This window comes from Empidonax traillii, unplaced genomic scaffold (genome assembly GCF_003031625.1).
Source record: "Empidonax traillii isolate 1590-97213 ecotype Southwest subspecies unplaced genomic scaffold, ASM303162v1 scaffold1024:size258002, whole genome shotgun sequence".
In the NCBI taxonomy this organism is placed as follows: Eukaryota; Metazoa; Chordata; class Aves; order Passeriformes; family Tyrannidae; genus Empidonax; species Empidonax traillii.
Genome location: NW_020956217.1, coordinates 116,297 through 138,669, shown reverse-complemented (window position 1 = coordinate 138,669; position 22,373 = coordinate 116,297). Strand labels below are relative to the sequence as shown.

The window sequence follows — 22,373 nt, the reverse complement described above, 5'->3', positions numbered from 1 at the left end:
AATAATTTCTTTGAATTGTGGTATAAAAATAATATACTATTTGCTATAGAATAGAATATTTGTTACAATACTTCAAGCAATAACTGTTTCCAAGGAAATTACCTTAATGAAGATATTTCCCTTATTTCTCCTATTATTCATACATTTCTCTTATTATTCACGTCCTCTTGTGGATTTGCTGACACTAGCACAGTTGCACACAGCTGATTTATGGCCTTTTGTGTGTGTGCATGTGATTTATTGGTTTTATCCCATATTTTAAATTGCAATGAAACAATAAAATAAGCAGAAAGGAGCTATTACATCTAGAAATTCAAAGACATCAGCTCATTGTGGAAATTAATAAAAAAGACCTTCCTATGTCCCAAAGATGGGTTAGCCTGGATGAGAGGGAGGCACTGTATGCATGTAGGGATCTCCTACACTTTAACAGCTTTTCCTGAGGTAAATCATCAAACACCCACCTGTATTTTTACCCCAACCCAGAGAGTACAACACACACTTTTAGTTTAATGTAATAAATACAGTTTGACAAGCTACCACATGGCCCCAGCATCACTTCAGGTACTTTTAACATTTCAGAGCTCTGGGCCAGTTGGCCTTAGATGCAAGGATTGTTCCTTGGTCTTCTCTTTCCTTGGTGTAGACATGTACAAGGAGACTCCAGAAGCAGCTGGTCCTGAATCATAGACATTTCTTGGGAAGTAAGAATGCTGTCCACAGTTAAATGACACAGCTGTGTTTTAGGCATACTTTCATTACCATTATAAAAGGTACGGTGATAAAACTCTCAACATGTTTGTCATCTACCATAAAAAGTGCAATTTTAAATGTCAGCATTAGTTGGGCAGTGAGAGCCAGCATTATAATCTTCTGTGATGGACTGATCTGGGGATTATGACTGAGCAGCACATTGCTGCTGGTTGGGGGGAAGCTCTCTCCTGAAGGTGACTTTCACCTTGTAGAAGAGTGTAGACTCCATATGGCCATGCAGTCATGTACAAAGCTTACACTGAAGCAGAACAGTTCAAATCCAGGTTACTGTAGCATATGGTAAACAAAGCCAGAGCAAACGTCTGTAGCTAATTATGACCTAAGATGATGCCTCTAGGCAGGCTGGTGGAATAGTGCTATCTTTAAGACTGGGCCATTTGGCACTTCCAAAGCATGTCAGACTGTATGAAAATACCCAGGCACTTCTCCATATGCAGTAGGAATCAAAACTAAAGCAAGCTGTGGTGTCTAGCAGCTGGTATGTCACACATAAGTAAAACCAACTGAACTAAAACTGTAACTATTGACATAAGAGACAGGGTAGCTGCCTTAGGCCAGATGGTGAATGTGGATTCGCATAGTTATGCTGAGATAAGTGATTTTGTTCTCACTGATCCCAGCTGATGCACTGAAGCTGAAGGATCACTGACTGAACATGGGTGGGTTGGCTGCAAGTTATACAAAATTAGAAATAGCAACAAGACGTGGCAATGTGCAGACGCCTCAGTAGTGACGCAGTGGCATAGTGTTCTTTACAGATTTTCTTGATTCTTTCATAAAATACTGTTTTTATCAGGTTTTCTCAGTGCAAACAAGACATCTGTATTGGGAAATGACGTCTGAGCTGCCCCCTGGGGCACTGAGCAGCATTTCTGCTTTGTAAGGTCCCTTTCTCTGAAGATACCTGAGCCTTTACTAACTGATTTCCAAACCTGTTTTCACTTGTATTACTCGAAATCACAGGCAACACAACTGAGATTGGTGGAGCTACAGTGCTGTAAACTGATACAATTTGACATCTGTGTAGCAGCCAGAATATGCTTGACAAAAGCAAGCTCAATAATTGCTGTCATTGGATATGGCTTTGAATCCTACTAGAAGTACTGGAGCAACCCTGAAAGGCAGGTGATTGATGATGAGAAAGGCCTGGGGAGCATTAATTCTCTCCCTCCCTCAGCTGTTGTTGACACCTAAAACGCTACACAGACACAGTTTAGTCCATGCTGCCTCCTGCAAGCCCTGCCCATGACAGCTCAGCCAGCCTTTGGGCTGGCATGTACTTCTATCTCTGCGGAAATATGCTGAGAAAAATTAAGGGGGTGTGACCTGGAGTTCACTTCTGAACAGTGAACAAGGCAGGTTATATCTTGCTCACGGGCAAGCAGCTGGAACAGCTGACACCAGCACAACAAAGCTGCGTGGCAGTGGTCCTGCAAACCCTCTGCCTTTTAAGTTTCACTGTTTTCAGTTCAGAGGCCACCCAGCAGACCAGAAACCTTTCACAGCACAGTCAGATCCATCCTCATACCGAGGCAGCTTCCCAGCTGCCCTCTGAGCTTGTGAAGTCATTTCAATCAATTTGGTTCCGTTCTATACATCTTCACTCTATCTGTCCATACACGTGTAGTCCTCAGTGACCCCTCTGCGCATCCTCAGTCCTGCTGCCAAAATGAACCTTACTGCTCCCTTCAACCAGCATGCTGGGATAACTTGGGTTAGTAATATTCATGCAAAAATTGCACTTGGTGTGTGTTATTTTTCGTCAAGATGATTTCCCTCAATTCACACTTGCAGCCTCACAAACATGTGGACTGCCTTAATTGAAATGGCAGCAAATTAATCTATAGTAACAGCTGAATATTCAGAGATGAGAACCTTTTGAGCCAGAACCTCAGGAAAAATGGAAATATATCCATCATTCTGCATGTTTTTTTTGCAACTGAAGAGGGAAAGTCTCACTTCTCTATCTTCACTGGTATCACTTTAGCTTCAGGTAATTGTCCTTGACTGCTGTTCATGATAAGTTAGAAAGAAAGGATTTCCACAGGCAGAATACCTCCCACCAATAAAATTAGGCATTTGGCTTTTCTAGTGATTTAATACATCTTATGTGTATAGATATATATATACTCATGTGTACATAGATAAAAATGTATGTATATAGACATGTTTATATGTACACATACAGACGCAGAACTCTAGTGGTAGCCAGAGATACTTATGCTCATGCATAAGTGCATAATGTCCTGACATGCATAATGTCCTGCTCAGTCCCAATGTTGATTTTTTTCCCCCTTTATTGGCAGGATTAGCATTGTAAATTAATTCTGTATCCTTTTTGCTCCAGATCCTTTTTATCACCTCTTTAGAACAAGAAATTAATTGTTAGTATCGTTAAAATTTTTCAAATTCAATAAACTTTACTGCCAATAAGGAAAATACCAAATAATTTAGACTTGAGGGTGAGAGCAGGTTAAATGAAGTAGCAAAATATCAGAATGTCTTGGTCCTCTCCCACTTTATCTGCCTTTCCAGCTGCTTTCCACAGACCTTTCTCTCAGCAGTGAAGTGGTACCCAAATAGATGGTGCTTACGTAGCCCTGCAGAAGCTGGTTTAGTCTCAGCATCCTTGCTGCACTTACTCAGCTTGGCTTCAGTGACTTGAATTACTACAACGATTATTCAGTGGAGAAAAATAAAAAAAAACAACCAACCAACCAAACAAACAAAACACAAAACCAAAAACAAAACTACCAAAAAACCACCCAAGAATATCCCACAGGAATAATGGATAAGGCGAGTTGTTTTTCTGTAACAGTAGATTCCGACATTTTAAAAAGTGGCCTCTAACGGCCCTATAAATTGAACAGGGTTTTTTTTTCCCCTGAATGCCTAATTTAATTATTAGTTTGTGGGGGTTTGAACATCCTTTTACAGTTCCAGTGCTGCCACCAGCTCTCTCCTAAGGGAGATCATAATGTTTGTTTTATTATTAGTCATCTGTAGCAATGATGACAACATTCTCTAGCACTTTAGATAAGTGACAAAAAATATCTTGTGGCAAGCTGGCAATTGAGAGTGTCCTGCTTTTAGACATTTGCTATGAAAGATGGTTTTGACTTTTCTTTCTTTGAAATGTACTATAGTATGCAATGTCTACTGAATAGGACATATGTTACAATTTAAAAGCATTGGGGAGATACTGATCAAGGAAAGAGGTTATATTTTAAATAAATAGCTGTTTTCAATTTATTCTGGGAACACTGAATGTTGATGTTAAAGCTGCAATTATTTAATTCATGAGAGGATCCAAAGCCATAAACATATAAATGTTTCATCATTTAAACAAATTATTTAAATTGTTGTGAGTTGAAAAAAAAGACAAAACCAAAAAAACCACCACCCCACCATCACTGTCTGACTGTACTGCTTAGGTCTGCATGAATGAGCTGGTAGGTTTGAATACTTCATAGTCGAAACATATTTAACAACAAAGCTGAATGCTTTGGAGAGGCAGATCTGATAATCCCAGTGGCCAGATAATCTGTGATGAAAGGTTCTTCAGGTAGTTAGCACTTGCCATATGTCCTCCAGCATAAAGAAAAATGTCTTCTATAAAAGTGTCCAATCAAACAATTGCAGATGTTCTTATTATGTGGAATCAACTCTTCTGTGAGTTGCTAAACTCCTGTTATCAGCATTATCCTGTGACAGTGAATTCAAGTGCTGCATGCTATGAATTTCCCTTTAGCCTTTCCATTTCATTTAGTGTTGCCTTGTTCATCTTCTGGGAAAGGGCAAATGAGAGTCCTTTGAATTACCTTCTCTGGATCATTTGTTACAATAGGCAGAGGTGATACAGCTTCTTATTATTAAGTTTGGTATTTCCTATTACAATACCCTGTTTTCAGTTGCCTCTAACTTTGTCAGATGTGAATGCTTCAGGCTGTAAATGTCAGTGCTATGTGCTCACCGTGAGCTAACTTTTTTTTTGAAGGTTTCAGGCAAAGCAGATTAGCCATTTCTGAGAACAAAAAAAAAACAACTAGGGGAAAAAGAAAAAAAAGCAGCTGTTTTTCAGTGTTAAGAAAACCACCATGATGTAATTTTGATTATTCAGCTATAAACCAGGCCCTCTGGCTCAGGGTCTTTGGAACTCTGGGCTTAATGAGTTCCCCTCCTTTGAATATTCACCCTGTAACAGCTGCTCTGTGCAGCCAGTTTTCCCGGTCCCTGAGTCTCCTTCCCTATGGAGTGACAGAGGCGTTCACCCCCTCGCAGATCTGAGTTCAACCTCAGCAGAGGCAGGGATGGGAAACACCAGTGTGGGGACATGGAGGCTGAAAGGGGGAGAAGGGAGGAGAAAGGTCAGGAAGAAATGGGAACTAACTGTGTGAGGCATTGGGATGAATCAGACTCCCCCACAGCAACAGAGAAGGCTGAAGACCTCAGCTGCACCCAACCAGCAGTGGAGGGACAAAGGCCAGGGTGTCCCAGTCCAGCTGTGGTGACATATGTAGGGCAGCAGTCAGTCCAGGAGCTGCAGTTAGGCTGTCTGCAGGTAATCCAACCACAGCACCCCGCTGTGATGGAAACAATACCATGTGAACGAATAAAATGAAAAAATCAAAATAAAGTACTTCAGAGCAAAGGAATACTAGGGTTGAGTTTGTCAGTGCAGAGTGATTTCATCTTTCTTGGGCATGCTGTTTTCAGATCTTCAGTTATATGATCCCTTATTATTTTGGCCAAATATCTCCTCCTAAGTCAAAGCACAGAATTAAACTTCTTAAGGGATAAATATCGGACAAGCAGTAGAGAATACAGATCCTTGTAAGATCTCAGCACCGTTTACTCAAGATAGTGGGAGGAGTTGTAGGAGCCTGTTGGAAGAAAAAGGGTGGTTAAATGATGCTGTGGAGGATCAGCTACAATCATTGCCTCTGCCACTGTGCTCCTGTGCAAGGGCAGTCAAGGCGTATGGTGAGCTTTTCATATATGGCCAAAAATATTCCTAATTTTGTGGGATACGTGATATGAGATGCTGAGATCAGGTCTATCAAAGCACTGAATACTCAGATTTGCTTCTTGTGTTAGAATTTGCTATATAATGCTCTGAAAGAACAAAGTCCAAAGTATCTCTAATGGGGTACTCAATATTAATGCGTTTTCTTTTAAACTCCAATAGTTGTGTCTCAGATTCATCTTTGTAAAAAAAATACAATTTATTAACAGATCTAAAATCACTAGGTATCATGGGAAGAAATGAATAATTCTGCCTCCAGTGTGTAGTTTCAATACCCTGCAGGAGGCAAAATATGGAGACAAAATATAAGAAAGGAGAGCGAAATATGGCCATAAAGACCTATTAAATCTGTACTAAAAAGATAAGGTGCCTAGGAAAAAACAGTATCATGTAATTACCAATAGTGGTTATGCCTACACTGGGATTGGTCCTGTAAGGGCAGTCAAACAAATGCTCCACTACTGCCCCTTGAAAAATAAGAGGCTCAGTCTCCATAGTTTATCCTTACCTGGAAATCCCACCAGTGTAATTTTAATGACCTGTTCTTGAATGATCCCGGTTCCTGACCTACCTGTTGAACCAGAGTCACCAAAGCGAATATTCCAGGAAAAGCAGCACTACTCATTTTTAGCCCCAGTTAGCTCACTGTGGCACTGATGCTTGCTGAGCTGCTTTGTGCTCTGGTCCCTCTTCTAAGAAATCCATCTATACTGAAACATTAAAAAACTGTGGCCAGATAGACATAAATTTTCACATAAATTTTTCTTCCCTCAAAATAACAAGATGAATAGCTGAATACTACTTTGGCTTGGAAAAACTGAAGGGGAGGGAGTAGTGGGAGAAGGAAGTCAATTTAAGCACACTCTTCCAGTTTGTCACCAGATTAGACATCTGCATTAAAAACCTGGAGTAAAAGCATTTATTATTTTTTGAGGCCTTTGACTGTCCTGGTTTTGTTAGGAAAGGGGGATGGTTCTCAGAAAGGGAAAACCAGAAAGTTTATGAAGAATTTCTCAGTTTTAGTAACAGTTCACTGGCTAGCATAACATCAAAGTGTACTGGGAGTTCATTTTAGTGAGAGAGGTAATGAAATCTTAATCTTACCATAAACTGCATCTGAATACATCTCAGAACACGTGTAGATGTGAGGGACAAAATAGTTCCAGTATCTTACTCGTACCAAAGAGCTTCCACCTCCATGAACCTAATGAAATCAACCTAGTTAACATACTCCAAAAAGAATAATTTCTCTAGAAGATGGACACAGTACTGGCCGGGCTTTTTCAGCACAACATGGAAAATATGGCACATTTTGGCCATTTCTGCTGGCTCCTGACTCTTCCAGCTGCAGTAGCACAGTGCTTCTGAAGCATGCCCAAGACTCTAGGGTGTGAGGTCTGAACAACCGTGTCCATCCCTGGGACAGGATGACTTGCAAACACTGCGTTAGAGATAAGACGTAGTTTCTGGGATGTCAAAATGTACCCAAACAAAATCTGTTTCTCACACAAAATGCAGGCAGTGACTGCCTTTCTCCACGCAAGACAGGGCAGCTGTTGATTCAGAACTCCTTGGTTCAAAATTTCTTCAGAAAGAGTGGGATGGATGGGATTCTCCAGCTGAGTGGATGAAAAGACTACCTCTAGGCAGTAGAGAGAAAGGCAGTAGGATGAAATGTGTGACATTTAGATGTCTGTGTTAGAATGTGACGACTCATGCATGTGTGCTTCTCCACTGATCACAAAAGAAGAGTGGGAACTCACCCTAGAATCATGGGATCACAGAATACGCCAAGTTGGAAGGGACCCACAAGGATTATCAAGTTCCTGAATTAAGGAATCTCCCTGTAGGGCTGGATCTTGCCCCCTGGATTCCCCTCCAGTCATGGCCTCTTGAGCTTCGGTGACTGAGGGTTTGTGTAGGTCTTACCCTGTTTAAATGTCCCACCGGTGGAGGAAACTAAAGAAGTCTGTGTTATTCAGAATTTCATCATGATTTTCCATCACAAAAGACATTGTTTCTTAGCTTGATGAAGGACTTGGATTTAGAGTGGCTTAATGCAGACTAAATAGTAGTTATAATGGGGAGAAAATCAGGAAGTGAATAGTAATTGCTTTTGTCTATTCATGATTAAAAATGATATATTAAAAATCATGCAATGCTTAAAAGATAATTTAAAAGGGTATTCATTTTAATGGAATGAATTATGTAAGTCCAGAGAAACATATTCTAAACTACGCCTGGTAAATAAAACCCATTTTTGGTAAATAAACTGATTTCTAATTCAAAAAACATATTTTCTGCACCATTTAAGACAGCAGTAGGAGCCCAATTGAAACATTATTTGAATGAAAATATTCCACAGTGTCAGTCTGGAGGTCTAAATGACAATAAACAGAGTGGTTGTAAACAATCCATATATAAAAGTGGTGAATGGCTATTATAGCTGAATCAATGTTCTCTTTAAGTGGATGGGGCAATTTGTGCCCTTAAACTAAGGACATATTTGAGTTGCAATTCCTATAACTAGAGATGCACTGGTAGGTATTCTGTGAAATTCTTCCAGTCAGCACAGAAGACAGAGCCTTAATGGAACATTGTTAGGGGTAGAGCATTATGAAGTGGTCAGTTTTTTAATCTGTGAGACATTTATAGGAACAGGACTCTGAGTCCTGAGTACTTTATATGGGCAAAAGACCATAAAAGGTGAAAGCAGGGCAAGTGTAAGAGGAGGCTGGAAAACTCTACATGTGCTTTTAGCAAGTAAAAAGATCCTTGGGATAAGGTCAATGGATAGAAATATGGACATCAAAGAAATAGGAAGTAATAAAATTTTAAAAGCACTTGAATCAAGGAAATGATGGCGTTAGCAACAACTCTTCAGCTAGTAAATGAGTAAGCGTAGAGACCATCCGAAATGTATTCTGTAAATAAATGAATCGACCCTGGAATAAAAAAAAAAAAAAAAAAAAAAGTAAAATTATGATTTCTAATACAAATAATGAAGAAAGTTTTTACAGGATGAAAAGGACTAAAAGGAGCTTGCTGAAGTGTGACTGAATGCATCAAGCAAGTGATTAAATGACCAGAATATGAATTTTGGGCTTTCCAAGAGATATGAATATAGATTGTGCCTATGGTATATGAAGGTAAGTCCATTGCCAGCCCCCACCCAGGAGCCTTGGCAGAGCCCTGGAATGGGGCATATGGGACATGGCTACTTGCAATATTCCTCGCTGCAGGGCCTTATGCTAGTGCAGGCATAAAAACTGACCTTTACCTCAAAGACTATAAAGGAGGATACCAGAAGGTAATGCATGAAATGGGATATAACAGCCTGATAATAAAATTTGATATACTGTTTAAGAGACAGTTAAGTCATAGGAAAGGAAAAAGGAATGCAATAGGCAAACCAAGAGTCATCATACTGGGAGAGAGAGAGTAAAGGAGACTGAAGGGCTAAAAAAAACCAATGTGAGAAAATAAAAAAACCCCATGTTTCTGAACACAATCTAAAGGAAAAATATTAACTCACTTCCCAAATTGTCCTGTGCACTCAATACACATCTACCATCAGCATCCTCCATCACTGCTTGAGCAAACCAGCTCTTTTAAGTCCTTTGGGCATCCATGTGTGCTAGCTGAGCTCTGATGTTCTTCAGGACAGACAAATTCTGGTACTGGATGAATCTAACCCATTCTTCTACTTGTGGCAACTTTGGTGTCTCTGTGAAATTAAAGTGTGATAATAAAAGAACTGTCTGTTCTACTCATCACTGCAGCACTATTACATTTAAATACATGCTCCTGACTTTGTACTGTGCCAGAATAATAACATTAAAAGTTGACCTACACTGACTATTCAATATTATCTCACTTTCAATGTTCATAATTTTTAAAATGTAGGAGTGAAGCAAGGCTGACACAAAATAAAACTTTTAAACTTTAACCTTACTACTAGTAAATTAGAATTACATGTGTTTTGACATGGGGAATTAGGCTAGGGTATGCATCTATTAATGTTATAAGTTCTGAATTTAGAATCTGTTACAGATTATAAATTGAGAAATGTTTTACAGATTTTTTTAAATGTATTTATAGTCACACCCCACAGAGTCATAACTTACTTGAATAGTGGTGAAGTTCAAAAGGAAATTTTGGGTCTAAGATTGACAGACTGTGAAAATCAAATGTATCTTGGGATTTATTTTTTTTATAAGCCGAAGGACTGATGTTGCATGTGTGGAATGCTGATTGAAATGCAGAATTGAAAGAAAAGGAATCACAGCAACCAACATGTGTAGTTTAACAGCAATAAAATGCACCAATAAGCAAAATAACCCTGATGTACTGGGAGAGATGTAACTAAATACATTAAAGGAAATGGCTGAAAGTATGATTGTGTGATAACTCACATGAAAAGCGGTGCTCAGAGCAGAAGAAATATCGTCTCTCTCTAAAGAATGTGATCAGCCACAACTCGTGTAGACCCAATCAAAACAGACACAGTTAAAAATATTTGCCAAGATTACAAAATCCATAACTATATAATTTAACATTTGCATTTGCTTTGTAGGTTGATTTTATTACTTGTAATAAAATGTCACATTTTATAAATCTCAGAGTTTGTTTGCATTTCTGCTTTTTATCCCTTATTCTCTCTACTTTTGAACAAAGCCCTTCAACAAATTGAAGTAGGGCTATCAGTCAGGGAAAGGGAGGCCTTTCCTAATCTGGTAACCTTTGTTAGCGGCTATTTCATTGTTCAAAAGAGGTAACAAATTCACAGCTGTATATGCAGCACATAAATATTAGCACTGGCAAATTTCCAATTTTTTTCTTAATATTTCGCATTTAAAACTTAATATTTGACTTAATGGAGGCAATTTATTTTACACTCACAAGAGGGACAGTTGCCAAAGGGATCAGTTTTCAGATTACAATCCTCCAGTAAATGTTATGTTGTGATTTGTGACAGTGAGTAAGTGGAGGGTGTGAAAGGGGCTGGAAAGGGGATAGTACAAGGGCACCAACGTGGATGATGGGTGCTTTCCTTTTAGGACGATGGCCTTCTTCCCAGGAAGCTAAATCAGTCAGGCGGCAGCTTGGGGCTTGTAAGAAATCTTTAATTGCTACTTGATCAGCTGCAATAGGAGAGATGAGTCCAGCACTCAGTGACTTAATGAGGGCAAGATTTCTGTGGGCAGAAAATCATGTTATCCTGCTCTGGAGTCTGTTCTGCTGCATTGAAAAGGTGCTGCAAGAACAGTCCTTCAAATCTAATGAAAAGCTGTGTAAGATTTATGTTAGGGTCTCTGAAATGGTACTCTTTCCTGGCTGAGGAAGTCCATTTTCAAGAAATAAATCACAGGAGTGTTTTATGCTATCTCGTAATGTTACCCTTAATTCATCTCTGAACTACTCAGACTCAGATTAATAGGACAAAATACAAAAAGCAGTTATCATAGATGGGTTAAATACATATACTTCCTTTTCCAACTGCAGCTGGAAGGATGATTCATAGCGGGAATAAAGCAGTGGTGAGAACTGACACCAATGTTACTGCACATGTATCTTCACTTTGAAGATAGACCCAGATGAGATTTGACAGTTCCTCCAGATCTGACTTAATGACTAATATTTCACATCACAGGGCTTTCAGGAATATTTGAAATTCTAGCTTGAAATAAGCAACTTTGAAATTTCAAATGATTAATGTTAAGAGTAACATTTTTCCACTCATTCACTTACATTTGATTGCAAATAAGAACTTCTAATACCAATGACTTTTAAGTGGTGAGTTAATTTTCTCCACATCAGAAGACTTTGAAAAATAAAGCTTTCTTTCCTGCTTTCCAGTATCCTTCAGACACACTCAAACTTTCAGGCCTTTTCCAACAGCTATGGATCTTGCAATCTTCCTTTTGGTACTGAAAGCTAAGGAATTGGTGGCCAAGAGCTGGGCATCTAAGAGGAATGCCTTGTCTCACACAGTCATCTGACAATAAAATCATAAACTGGAAGTACTGCATGCCCAGACCTTGCACTTATTCTCCACAGATTTAGGTTCACCTCGATCTCTGGTGCTCTTGGACTGTGTTTATTCTTGTACAGTAAAACCTTATATTTTTAAAAAAATGTGAAAGTAAAGTAATATCTAGTAAAGTGACTATCTAAATCCAGATCACTAATAAATTGTAAGAGCAGTTTCTGTTGTGCTTTCATCCTGAGCCAGCTAGCACTCCCCAAACAATTCCTAGGAAGGGTTTGGGAGTTAGGACAAGAGATTCCCAAAAAGCAGCTGTTTTGTGGCCACTGTGCCTGAAAGGGGGAAAAGTTTTTTGTTGTTTTGTGTCAGTTGGCCTGAATGCCAGAAGAAGATCCCAGCGATGTTTTACTTGTGATTACAGAGGCAGGATCAGATTGAAATGGCACAAAAAGGAGTCCCCAAACTTCTAACCTTGAAGTAGTTTAGCTGTCACATTTCTTTGCTTACAAATGGGTTTTACCTTCATGTTTTTGTGTTCTTAAAGAAAGGCTTCTGGGACTTGCCTCCCATGCAGAGTGTAAAAGAGCAGATTTTACTACCTCTACAGTATTTCAGAGGGTGAATGAGGCTACGTCCACATTAGCAAGTGCAGAGCAGTCAGAGCTTCAGGCCAATGGAGTGAAACAGCTGGTGTTAGTGAGGACACAGCATCCACACTACACAGTGTGCAATCGTTTTACTTATGAGTAGCTCTACGCTTGTCCCCAGATAGCAAATACTGCTTGAGGTATATTAGATGTACTTTCTGGATGACAACCTTTAATTCAATTTCTTTTGAAATGAATTAAGCTTACATGCTCCAAGGAGTGTCCCACAATGCAAACCAAAGCTGAAGTAGGGATAATTGGAAGATTTATTTCGAAAGTGTACACCTGTTTCAAATTATAACATTAATGTAAATACATCCTAAACCAGATTATTAAAGGAAATTATACCAACCTCGATGGTTGTCCTTCCACCCTCTCCCAGGGGTCCTTGTCTCTCCTGATCTTTAAAGCTCTCAGGTTAATGAGTGTTTTGACACCTGAGTAAATATCTCTTGAACCACATTATCACTCTATGATAACACATGCATCATTTCAGCCAAATGTTCCAATGAAAAGGCATTTTGGCATTTGGTGCAGACAATACTGGTCTGAGTCTTCCTAACCCTGTGTGGTGACAGTATTTTGGCATGTTCTTCAGCACTGTTTCCTATGGGTTGGGCATGCAGTCAGCATGGGCTGTTCTCATGGCCCCCTCCAATCTTTGCCAAGTCCTCACCACTGGCTCTGGGCCACTGGCAGTATCATCACAGTGTTAGGACAATATATGAGTAGAAATACAATATGAAGTAAATTGTGCAGCTGACAGGTTCACACCATAGCCCATATGCATTCCTTAGCCCAGACTTTCCTGCAGCTTCCTGGGGTGAGATTTGTCATTTCTGAAGCAGTCTGAAGGTGATGCAGATGTCTTCCTGTCACTGTGAAAATGTATCTACTTCTGTCATGTCCTAATTGTTGTTTTCCTCCTCTGTTGAGTATAAGCTTTAACTAATAGAGGTTTAACTGACCATCAGTGATATTCTTGCTGTTTATCTGGGACTTCTTTGGATATTTTATGAATCTTCCAGATTATGGCACTACAAAATGCCCTTAATAACTGATGGATCCATATGTGTATCCAGATGCTCATCACTGTTTGTGACAGCTAGTTTGTCATTCCTGCCATATGGCTATTTGGCTCATCCTCTGTTTTTATTCGTATCTCCCCTGGGATTAAAAATACTTAACTAAAAGAATAAGTTACCTCATGACTCGATGACTTTAGTATTTGTGGTAATAAATAATTATATTATTTGTGAACTCTATTATTTTTGTGTGAGTCCAAGTACAGAGAGAGAAAATAAGAAGAAGACAAAGCAGAAATCTGGGAACATGGGAGTGAGAACAGCAAAGAACAAAAGAACAGGAGTAGCACTTTTTCGAAGGGGAGGAAGACAGGACATAGGGAAGGCATGAAGAGTGAAAAAGGGAAACAAACAAACACGAAGAGACAGAATGAATGAGGAACAGGACAGCAGAGTCAGGATTACATGAGTGAAACAGAAGAATGAATAGTGTCAGCAGTTTTCAGGAGTGATTGTTTACCATGCAGTTATTCTGTCTGTGCTGCTCTGCTCCTGCCCAGGTGGTAGCTTTTTCCAGTGACCTCTTCAAAGGAGCCTCATCCACAACCACCACCTCCCAAATACTTCTAGCACATTCCTTGCTCTTGTAGGTGTTCAACATGACCATAGAAATATCTGCACCATTCTATGAAATAACTGCGGTTCTTAGAGTCATTGGATAATTAAAGTTGGAAAACACCTTTATGATCGAGTCCAGCCATTAACCCAGCATTGCCAAGTCCACCACTAAACCATGTCCCCAAGTGCCACATCTAAGTATCTTTTGAACACCTCCAGGTATGGTGACTTCCTCACTTCCCTGGGAAGCCTGTTCCAACACTTGATAACCCTTTCAGTGATGAAATATTTCCTAATATATAATTTAAACCTCCTCTGGCACAGCTTGAGGCCATTTCCTCTCGTCCTGTTGCTCGTTACTTGGGAGAAGAGACCACTGCCCGCATTGTTACACCCTCCTTTCAGGTAGTTTTAGAGAGTGATAAGGTCTCCCCTGAGCATCCTTTTCTCCAGGCTAAACAAGCCCAGCTCCCTCAGCCACTCCTCATAGAACGTGGCCTCTAGACCCTTCCCCAGCTCTGTTGCCCCCTTCTCTGGACACACTCCAGCCCCTCAATGTCTTTCTTGTAGAGAGTGGCCCAAAAGTGAACACAGGACTTGAGGCACGGCCTCACCAGTGCTGAGTACAGGGGGACAATCACTGCCCTGGTCCTGCTGGCCACACTACTTCTGATAAAAGCCAGGATGTCACTGGCCCTCTTGGCCATCTGGGCACCCTGCTGGCTTGTGTTCAGCTGCTTGTCGACCAACATGCCCAGATTCTTTTCCATCTGACAGCTTCCAGACACTCTTCCCCAGGCCTGAACTGTTCCCTGGGGCTGTTATGGCCCAAGTGCAGGACCTGGCGCTTTGCCTGACTGAGCCTCATACAGTTGGCCTTGTTCCACCAATCCAGCCTGCCTGGATCCCTCTGTAGAGCCTTTCTGCCCTCAGGCAGGTCAATTTGATGTTATCTGCAAACTGCCTGAAGGTGTCCTTGGTCCCCTTATCCAGATCGTTAAAGATATTAAACAGGGTATATCAGGCCCCAGTACTGAGCCCTGGGGAACCACTAGTGACTGGTGCCAGCTAGATGTAGCTCCATTCACCACTCTCAGGGCCATCAGCCAGTTTTCTACCCGGCAAACTGTGCTCTCATCCAAGCCATGAGCAGCCAGTTTCTTCTGGAGAATGCTGTGGGAAACTAAGTCAAAGGCTTTACTGAAGTCCAGGTAGACAACATCCGCAGCCTTTTCATCATCTAATATGCTGGTCTCCCTGTCATAGAAGGAGATCAGGTTGGTCAAGCAGGACCTGCCTTTCATAAACCCACACTGGCTGGGCCTGAATTCCCTGGTTGTCCTGTACATGCTGCGTTATTGCACTTGAGATTATCTGCTCCATGACCTTCTCCAGGCACCTGTCTGACTGACAGGCCTGTAGTTCCTTGAGTCCTCCTTTTGACCCTTCTTGTAGTCAAGCGTCACATTTGCCACCCTTCAGACACCTGGCCCTGGTCATCCAGGACTGCTGGTAAATGATGGAAAGTGACTCTGTGAGCACTTCTACCAGGTCCCTCAGAAGCCCCAGGTGGATCCCAACCAGACCTGTGTGCATCTAAGTGGTGTAGCAGGTCACTTCCCATTTTTCCTTGGATTATGGGGACTTCTTCTGCTCCCTGTCCCTCTTTTCTGTATCAGGGACCTGGGTACCCAGAGAACAACTGGTATTACTGTTAAACACTGAAGCAAAGAAGGCATGAAGTACTTCTGCTTTTTACTTATCTTTTGTCACTAGATTTCCATCTGCATCAAATAAAAGATGGAGATTCTCCTTAGTCCTCCTTTGGTTGTTAATGCATTTATAGCAATATTTTTATTGTCCTTTATGGCAGTAACCAGATTAAGTTCTAGCCAGGCCTTGGCCCTTCTGATTTACTCCCTGCATAACCTCATGATATTGTTAGAAAAAAAAATTATTTTTTTTATTAAAGTCTTCCTTTGTATTTTATATTTATTAAAAGAAAATCTGGGGATTTGTGTGCATCAACATCTGTGCCCAATTTCCAGATTGCACTTATCCAATTATTGCTTTTCTCCCCTCTTTACAGACCTTATGCAACTTCATTTTTTTTTAAATCAATGTTTACTAAGTGACAGATAATATGAAATGTTGCTTTAGGACAGATTAATACATATCAGCTTCTTATGAAAACTGGGTGATAAATGATACCACGCATAAGTGAAAGATGAGCTGACAGATCTCAGAATGATAGCGTCTCTTTAATGTCTTTGCCACAGCCTGCTCACAAATCCTTCTTTGAACACAGCTTGGGATCAGCCTATCTGTTTCTCTTTTCAAGTTGAAAACAGAGATCCATTGAGATGATATATGTTCTGCTTACATGAAAAAGCATTTGTGATCATTATACATTCAACTGGGATCTGCAGCTCCAAGAATATTCTCTCTTCCATGAAGTTAAATAGCAACAAAGTGAAGTCATGATGCAGTCAGGGAGCTGTAATAGCATTCTTTCTTGTTTCATTTAAAAATATATGCATTGAAACTCATGGAAACAATATAATTTAAAGTAATCTTTCTATGATGACCTGAAGGGAACGACTTGCAAAAGAAACTCAGTAGTTTCAGTCAATCAAGGTTTGACTGGGTTCATTTTAAAGCTCAGGAGGGGTATTTGCTAAATGGAAGACAGATTTGGTGCAGTGTCTGCAAAACACGAAAGTGTAAAGGGACATTTTTGCCATTTGCATTTCTTGCTCTGTCTCCTGCAATGTGGCAGCACAAGCAACAGCCTCAACCATCAGCAAGGGAAGGTCTGGAAGCACCATCATAACAGGCATAATGGATAACTACAGAAATCAGAGCCCACCATACCTTCCAGAGGACAGGGCACAAAGCAGGGTGGGACACCTTGAGCAATTTTGAGCCCATGGGTTTCAAAAGGTCCGGGACCCATGGATTTGGAGACCCCTTTGGAAAAGTTGGCTCTTAGGCGTCTCTGTCATGGTGGGCTGGTAGGGACTTGGGGTTTAACTGAACTGCTCTGTCCATGGCTAGTGGGCAGAGAGAGGCAAGCTTGGTGCTTTGCTGCCTGTACCCACTCTGGTTGGGATGGAGTGAGCTTTCCCCACAGCAGCCCTCACAGTGCTGTGCTTTTTATTTGTAGCTAGAGACATGTTTTGTCTACTGATGGACAGTGCTGGAACAGCATCAAGAGTGCCTGTCCAACATCCCTTGTACCCAAACACCAGTAGGCCTGAGGTTGGCAAGAGGCTGTGAGGGTACAAAGCCAGCAGAGCTGACCCAAACTGGCAAAAGGGATAGTCCAGACCCTTTGATAACATGCTTAGCAGTGACAGCTAAGGGAGTGAGGGTGGCATTCATTATTAAGGTGTTTGTCTTCCAAATCAATCACCATGTGTGCTGAGGCCCTGTTTCCTGGGAAGAAGCTAGGCATAACTTGCTGGTGGCAAGTAGAGAATAAACATTTTTCTCTTGCTTTGCTCCTGGATGTGGCCTTTGCTTTCCACTCCCTTCCCCTTCTCCCCAGCCCCCCATTACACTGCCTTTATCTTGACACATGATTTTTCATCTTATTTTCTTCCCCAGGCAGAGCGATAGAGTGGCTTGGTGGGCATCTGGTGGCCAGCCAAGGTCAACCCACCACACTATCTCTCCTCCCCTCTCCTATTCCTCTCATGGAAGACTGATCACTGACAGAAGAGGTCAACACAAACTAAAACCCATAAAACCTTTAGGCAGATCCCTGCTGTGCTTCCAAGATGCTCATGTTTGTGGCAGTGATAGGAGATGTGAGCATGGTTAAACCACAAACCCATGAATCTGGCCTGATCAGAGGACTGTCAAGAGGCTTGAAGAATCCTGTTTTTCGTCATCACTATAGGGCTTTATTCACTTTAGGAGAACAGGCCCTGTTCTCATGCTCAATTAAAAGTCAAGCTCATTCACTACATTCGAGTTTCCTTCATCAAGGAGTTAAGGAAACATGGAGGAAATAGACTATTCACACTTTTATGCTATATGTTCCAGGCAGAGATGTTAATGCTACTATGCAAAATAAATCAGTGCATATGGGAAAGAAAAATAGTATTTATCTCTTGTTTAAGAGATCTAAAGGTCTAGGATACACTGTCTTGGCAAAACATCACCCACCACTCTTTCCATGGTAAGGAAAGTTCCTTGGGTATCTTCTCATGCAGAAGGGAAGGTGAATAAAAACAGTAATTGCAGATGAGAAATATCACCAATGAGTGCTCACCAATGAAGTGGAGAGTGCTTTCTCTTGATGTGGTGTAGCTAAAACAAGGACCATTGCATGGAGTCAAAAAAATCATCTGTTCCTGTCCCAGTCTTCTTGATATAATCCAGTTGGGTCACAAGGTGCCAAAAGCAGCAAAGTCTGTTTTGGATTCTCTGAATGTTTGACCCCGTGATGCATGAGTGATATTAATTGTGTGAGAAAACAAATCTCACTCATCTAGTCAAACTGACAAGCTAGAGGAACTCGTTCCCCTGTGCAAGAATTTGGGCTGTAAGAAGCTTCTCTGGGTATATCTCAGGCTCCTTGGAAAAAGGTTTAACCTCATTTTTCCTCATGCTCAGTGAACAGGAAGAGGTGATTGGTTTTGCAATGTGGTCACAGTGTCCCCTCCAAATGTGCTAACAACAGTCCAGCATATGAAAACAGATGCAGGAACAGTGTATCTTATTTATTCAATAAATGACTGTCAGGGTAAAAGAAAGAAAATGCAGAAACCAGGAAACATTGTGGAGGGGTCAGGGAAGGAGGAGAGTAGTACACTTACAGCCCAGGACAGGATTCCCAGCCCAGGACAGAATTCCCTGGCGTGGGGGAGATCTATTAGAGCAGCACTGCAACCCTGAGGGACCATCCCAGCATGGGGATGCTCTTGGAAAAGAAAAACCAAAAAGGTAGGGTTAAAGGATTTCTATTTTTTATCTGTAGCTCCTGTCTGGGCTTTTATTTGAGTGTGTCACTTGTAACTGCAGCCCTCGGGAAACCTGCTGCGTCAGAAAGGTCTAATTAACATTAATCACCTGTCCCCTAATTACCGCTATTCCCGGTACAGGGAGCGGGTGGCAACAAACAGCTTGGCGTAGGTGGCTCTCTTTTATTAGCTAACTGGAGGCTACGAAAATGAAGGGGGGGAAGTAAAAAATAAAAGAGTTTCCCAGCAGAGAATAAGCCAAAAACATCACCTGAATATAGGGTTAGAAAATGGCAGTACTGCCATAGCTGAAAGAGAAATAACAGTACGTTCCAGTGCGGACAAACTCCCATTGTTTCCTCTCAGCTGAGTCACTGTTTTCATTGCTGGGTGTTAAATGAATCATTCCTCTCATTTTCCACTTTGTTATAATTTGGAGTTGTGTTTTCAACCCTTTTGTAACCAGTGTAGAGGAATGCTGAGCTATTCTATTTGCAGAAATTACACCCCCAACCGCAACACTCCATGGGAACCATGTCAGAGATGTGTCTGGGGGGAGTATATGTGGTGGACTTGTGAGGATAAAGCAAAGAGCATCTGGCTAGAAGCACTGCTCAGGTATGGAGAAGGTACCTGCACAGACAGAAAGGCCAAGTCTATTTTCATTTGGTGATCTACATCAGTGGAGCCATTCTGCGGCAAATCTCATCATGACCACTCATGGTGCACCTTGGTTCAGTCCTCAAAGCAGTTTTGGTCTACACAGAGCAGACTGTTTCTCTGCTCCGTGCAGACATCAGCAGAGCTCTGGTTCCAAATGGGAACATGAGAATCTGAATCAAAGACTGGCCCTGGCTCTGACCCACATGTGGGATGGGGGATCAAGATTAGGGTCTTTGGTCCATCAGACTGATGATAGAATGTCATGGCTTCAGCACCAATGTCTGAACCCATGGGTTCACTCCCATTACTCTGAGCTACCCAGTAATGTGAAAATGGGCAAATATGTTAAATTTTTAAATCTTCTTTAGATGATTCTTTGATTGTAGAAAATAGGCATTTGTATCACAAATGAGGGTCATAAAACAAGACAGATATAAAGTTTCTGTTTCCCTTTCATTGTTGTTTTTGGGAGAGTGAGAAATGTAGGGAAGGGTAAAAGGCAGTGACCACAAGCAGTAGGTACCCTATATCTAACCCAGCCTAATGGGGTGAGACTGGCTGTCCTCTGAGGCTGGCCTCGCTGCAGTGAGGCACTTGGTTTCCAAGTGTGTGGAAAAATAAGAGATCCTTGGTTTGCCTATCCTACCTGAAATCAGGAGTTATTCTAATGGGACCCATCAGGTAATAACAATTATTTCAGTCAAGATGTGCCTAATTTCCACTGATTTGAAGAACAGAATTGAGCTAAAAAATTAAAAGAGTTGGGTCATGATCAAGCCAAAATATGTACTATTTGCTGATTAAATTGACTGAAGACGCAGCTGCTCAATGGGCTAAAGTAACAGTATGAACCTCAAGGCTGTTTTTAAGAACTGCTGTAATTTCCTTAACTGCACAAGCTACAGTAAAGTACTCTTCTTGCTCTTTCTGTGAAAGAGGCGTTACCTTCAGCTTACTTGAAAAAAACAACCTCACTTCAAGTGAACTTGATGGTTGAGTACCCATAGAAATTAGAGCCCTGAATGACCCATCACTGAGGCACTTTTAAATGTTTTTAAATGATTACCTCCTTTCTGTAAAAATGAGTATAACTCTTCAATATTGAAGTTAAACTTTTGTGTTCTGATAATTTAAAAATATCACTAAACCAAAATTTTCTCATGATCCAAATGTCTTCTGTCTCAGGTGCCAGTGTAGCAGCAAACCCATTATTTGCAACAGTTAAGCTGAATATTTACCACTAAATAAATGTCCTAATAAAATACTCCTGTTCTGTGCACTAAACACTACATTTTTGTTACAAAATTATGTGAAAAAGTAACTCATAGCTACTTTTCTTACATTATGAAATGAAGAACTGTTAAATTAACTGCATCTAATTAGATTGCTAGAAATTTGGTTTCATATCTTGAAAGAGTATATTATCTCAGTTTTTATAGTGGTGCTATGTTAGAGCATTTGCAGTTCAGCAACTAAGTGATATGAATCTTCAAAAATCAATCCATATGACTCATATGAAACTCAACTGCTCAATTCAGATAGATCATTTGCCAAAGATCAGAGAAAGGCAATAATGATAGAAGTTATAGACCAGGTTTAAAATGAGGAGCAATCAAATAAGTTAGTAGTCTTCCATGTCCAAAAGAGGTGACTCAAGTGGATGCAGCAGTTTTTCTATAAACTTAAAAGCTTATGACTTACACTGGGCAGTGATTGTACAGTGTTCCCTACTAAAAAGAAAGTCATCAAATAAACTTTGAAGGATTCTGATTCAAAATAAGGACAATCAAATTTTACCTCACAGGTTGCATAATTATACTACCATGCTCATTGCCATGCTCCACAACATTATGATGTTGTGGATGTAGAAGTTTAAATGTGTTGAAAATAAAAAGCCAGTAAGGGCTATCAAATACAAAGATACTGCAAGGTTTAGGAGTGTCCAAACCACCATCTACTGGAGACTAAATAACACATTAATGAAGTATTGGTACGTGTTTGCTCTGTCCTCACAGTCTTTTGTAACCATGCACATATAGTCACTGTCAGAGACAGGATTTGGAGATAGCTTGACCTTTGATTAGCACAGCTATCCTCACAGCTATCCTCACATTTTATGTCTGTTAGAGTCAGGGTCTCTTATTAGAACTATCTGCATATCAATATCATCTCACAATGTAGGTCTTAGCTTTTGCCACTGAGGAGCTCCTGGTCTTTGACCCAGGCTGACACAGCTAGAAAAGGAGATGATGGAGTAGAACATTGCACCTCACAAAGTGACCCAGCAATTTAAAATACATTGAGGATCTCTATAGGCCTTAAGTGTTGCTGAGGGTGAGGAGCAAGGAAGTGGGGAATATGTCAATATTTCAGTGAGGAGCAAGGAAGTGAGGAAGCAGGATGGTGAAGGGAGAGAATTTTAAGCTGCAAGGAGAAAGAAGCTTTCTTATCACTCGTACTGCATAACTTAGAGGATCTAACAGCTTTTGAGATTCATCATGTCATGGAGGATGCAAATATCTGTTTTGGAAAATCAGTCTATTTCTAGCCTAGATTTTTGGTTATGTGGGCACTAGAGCACTGTACTGTACTGTTCACTTGATCTGTTCAATGACAGCAAGCTCTTTAGCAGCCATAATTCCTTGAATCTTTTTCAGATTC

At 40.7% G+C, this 22,373-nt stretch overlaps 1 long non-coding RNA gene across 1 annotated transcript in view; it reads right to left on the bottom strand.

Moving 5' to 3' along the window:
- Positions 1-14,650: 14,650 nt before the first annotated feature.
- Positions 14,651-22,373, bottom strand: part of LOC114068265 — a 10,909-nt gene continuing 3,186 nt past the window's right edge. The window contains exons 2-3 of the long non-coding RNA XR_003573539.1: positions 20,248-20,252; positions 14,651-14,798 (exon numbers count right to left, since the gene is read on the bottom strand). This is a non-coding gene — a long non-coding RNA (uncharacterized LOC114068265). The remainder of the gene's footprint in view (positions 14,799-20,247; positions 20,253-22,373) is intronic.